Source organism: Panthera onca, chromosome C2, assembly GCF_046562875.1.
Source record: "Panthera onca isolate mPanOnc1 chromosome C2, mPanOnc1 haplotype 2, whole genome shotgun sequence".
Lineage (NCBI taxonomy): Eukaryota > Metazoa > Chordata > Mammalia > Carnivora > Felidae > Panthera > Panthera onca.
Window position 1 is genome coordinate 4588156 of NC_138347.1, and position 3908 is coordinate 4592063.

General features: G+C 58.2%; 1 long non-coding RNA gene across 1 annotated transcript; it reads left to right on the forward strand.

Moving 5' to 3' along the window:
- The first annotated feature begins 1111 nt into the window (after positions 1–1111).
- On the forward strand, positions 1112–3616 carry LOC132684008 (uncharacterized). Its single transcript, XR_009612518.3, has 3 exons — positions 1112–1504; positions 2278–2414; positions 3532–3616. It is a non-coding gene; the product is annotated as an uncharacterized LOC132684008 (long non-coding RNA).
- Positions 3617–3908: the final 292 nt, after the last annotated feature.

Genomic DNA, 3908 nt, shown 5'->3' on the forward strand with positions numbered 1-3908 from the left:
GACTACCACAAACACACCGTGGGACACCTGTCCTAGAATATTCCGACGAGAAAAGATGTTTCCTAAAGGTAAGTCCTTTGGCAAAGAACACAAACCATGTCAACAGCGCGCGTAATGGTCCCAAAATGCTAAAAGGAGGAAAACACAGGATTTCTGAAACTCGGTGACTGGGAAGCGGGACCAGCTGCCATACGTTGGCGGTTGGGAACCTGGGGAGCACTGCCCTCGTCCTCCACCGCACCCCAAGCCGTCACCCATCACTGCCGGGCCCCCACGCGGAACCCGCAGCCCCACTTTCTCTGCCACCCTTCTGTGAGGCACCCGAGAGACGGCGGCCCCCTTCCCAGCCCCCCAGACAGCTGCCCCCCCCCCCCACCTGGGGCGGGATCGGAGCCTCTCTCGGGATGAGTGACGCCTCACTTGGGACACGTCCTTTCGGGAGGGGGGGATCCTCGGAGAACTGAAAGCATCAGCAGCGAAGGGAAGGGCAAAGCGTCGCAGAACTCACCGCAGTCCTGCACCAACACCGGGGTCCCCCGCGGCCCCACTGCCCCGCCCGTCCCGCGCCACGCGGTTCTGGTGACGTCACCCAACCCACCCCCCCGCCCCCCAGCCCCGCTGGATGACCCGGATGGCACCCGCCGGGGAGGGGGGGGGGCCCTCCGCTGCCTCCCCTCCTTTCCGGATGCCCCCCACGTGTCTCGTCCGCCCCGCTTTCAAGGAGAAGCACGGGTCTCGGGCCCCGACCCCACGCGCGACCCCGGCCGCCCACGTGGGGTCCAGCCCGGAGGCCCTGTGTCGGGGCCGGGTGTCCCCGGCGGCCGAGAAGGGCCTGAGTCCTCCGACCCTCGCGCCGCATCCCCGACGTGAAGGGCGGCTCCCTTCCAACCCCGGGGTCCCGCCCCTGCCCCGCCTCGCCTCGCCCCGCCTCACCCCGCCTCGCCCGCGCGCTCTCACCCTGCCGCCGCCCTTCTCCGTGGGCCGGAGCCGGTGTGCGCCGCCCCGCCATCCCCGCCGCGGGGGGCGCCTCTCCCGACCTCCCCCCTCCCTCCTCCCCCTCCCCCTCCCCCTCCCCGCCGCCTCCCCACCGCGCAGGCCCCGCGGCGCCGAAACGGGGCCCCACCGCCTCTCCTGCGCCCCCCGGGTCCCGTGGGCGCCACCCCCGCCTCTCCTGCTGGGCGGACCCCGGGGAGCCACAGACGGACCACCGAGGCCTTCCCTCGGCCGCCCTGCCGTAGGACCCCCTCAAACTGCCTTAGGCTTTTCTGCCCTTGGGGTCGCTGAAACTGCTCAGCCGAAGGTCCCTGCAGGAGGGTCCCACAGCCAGAAGAGTGTGCCCCACAGCGGCGGGGCCTGCGAAGGGCCCCCTGCGGGGTAGTGTGAGAGCTCTCGGCCTGGAAGCCCCGCCATTGCTCCTGCTACCCGTAGGCACACACCGGGCGGCTGCTCCAAGCCGGGCGTGGCTTCCTCCCTGCCCTTTATAATCACCACTCATTGTTGGAAGGTAAGAGGAGACTCCCTGGAAGGACTTTAGAATTAAAGTGCTTCTGAGAAAATGCTCCATTAGCTGTCTCAATCCTGCCCGCGCGGTACTTCCGCGTATAAAGTGGGATCAGGGACTTCTTTGGTAGACACCCCGGCAGGCCCGTGGAAGGCAGGGCCTGTGTTTTCTCTGGGTCCTTCTCTGGGTCCCCAGTCCACCGCCCTGGGTGGGGCACTCGGGGAGCGCTGGGCCACCACACGTGTGCTGAACGAATGCCTCTTAAAATGCAAAGCTGGCCCAAAGTCCAGGCTTCACCTAACTCCACTCCTTCTGAGCAGCTGTACCAGTCGGCTCCGGCCAGAACAGAACACCTCATACTGGGCAGCGAAAACAGCACAGGTTCATTTGCTTCCAGTTCTGGAGGCTTCAAAGGGCAGGACCAAGGTGCATGGACATTAGGTTCTTGGGGAAGTCTCTCTTCCCCAGGATAACTGCTGCTCTGCTGTGTGCTCATGTGATAGAGAGAGAGGGAGAGAGAGAGAGCACTCTGGTGTCTCTTCCTCTTCTTGGGCACTAGTCCTATCAAGACCCTCATGACCTCATCTAGGCCTGATTATCTACCATTGCACTGGGGGTTAGCACTTTAACATCCGCGTTTTGAGGGGACACAAGCCTCCGGTCCGTAACAGCATGATATCCAAACCCAGCGCCCCGCAGCCTTCCAGGAGGAAGTTATGGGGAGTTCCCGCCCCATCCCCCGCCGGACCCCTGCCCCTCAGTGCTTTCTGTTGCAGATGAGGACATTGGGAACCCAGTTAAGTGACTCGACTGTGGGCTATGCTGTGACTCCTGTGCTATGTATAAATCCTGTCCCTTTGAAGTCCCGATCTTCAAGAGCCCCATGTTGGATTCAACTGGGAGAAATAACAAGGTAGTATTTGGGGCACCACACTTGTGGCAGAAAACAATGCTTTGCACTCCTACCAACCAGTAAACTGTAATTTGAGTTCAGGCCACAGGGATCAGGAAGACGGTTGATGTCACACCTTCAGTTCTTCCTGTCATCAGTGTTGACAGGTAAGGTGTGTTTGATCAAGGATTTGGCTGGAGGAAAGCTGTTTTCTGAGAGAAACAAAACCAGTAAGTTCTTTCTCACAGTTTGCTCTTGACCTTAGTGAACGGAACAAGTCAGAAGGCCTGGTTAAGAATGCAGAGCAGGGGCGCCTGGGTGGCTCCGTCGGTTAAGCATCCGACTTCGGCTCAGGTCGTGATCACACGGTTCGTGGGTTCAAGCCCCGCGTCGGGCCCTGTGCTGACAGCTCGGAGCCTGGAGCCTGTTTCGGAGTCTGTGTCTCCCTCTCTCTCTGCCCCTCCCCCACTCATGATCTGTCTCTCTGTCTCAAAAATAAAATAAAACATTAAAAAAGGTTAAAAAAAAAAAAGAACGCAAAGCAAAAAGTCCTCGGTCACATTGCCTTAGAGCAGCCTTGCCAAGCAGCCTGGCTTACTTTGTCCCGATAATGGTAAACCTCCTTTGAGATGCGAGCAAAAAAGCTGCTTTTCCTTTCTAGAGTGAAACAGTGATCGGCAGTGATCAATTAAATTAAATACATATGATTAAATTAAATTAAATTTAATGTGATTAAATTAAATACATACGCACACGTCTTGCTTAGAGGCGACGAGCATTTTCAAAACTTGGTTTTTAAATATTTTTTATGTTTATTTATTTTTGAGAGAGAAAGAGAGAGACTGAGAGCGAGGGGGGGAGGGGAAGAGAGAGGGGGGAGACACAGAATCCGAAGCAGGCTCCAGGCTCCGAGCTGACAGCACAGAGCCCGAGGCGGGGCTCGAACTCGCAAACCAAGAGCTCGTGACCTGAGCTGAAGTCAGATGCTTAACGGACTGAGCCACTCAGGCACCCCAAAACCTGTTTAATAAGAACGCCTGCTTTCCTTCTAAAGGGAAAAACAAACGAAGTTGTTACTCTTTCTTTGATTCAACTTCTTCCCATCACCGTGCACCTTTTCTTCCGCCCGGTGTCGTAGAGAGGACGTGAGTGGATGAATCGACATTTCCTGCGGACCTGTCGCTTCGATGATTTCAATTTACAACCACAACAGTGCAGGAGGGCGAAATTGCTGTACCCATTTCACAGATGAGGCCGCTGAGGACCAGAGAGGTGCGGTGAGTTGCTCAGTGTCCCACAGCTGGCAAGATGCAGGCTGAGGGTAGCGTGACGGTCCGCTCCTTTGTGGTCCTCCAGGGGCATCCGTCACCCTGCGTCGTAAGGATCTGGTCCCCTCATCTGCGAGGGCGCGAGCTCTCCAAGCCTTGTTTGTCCGGCAACTAGAAGGATCCTTGGCACACGCTGCAGATTTTTCATGCGTCTGAATGAATAAATGAATGAACGAATGAATGACCG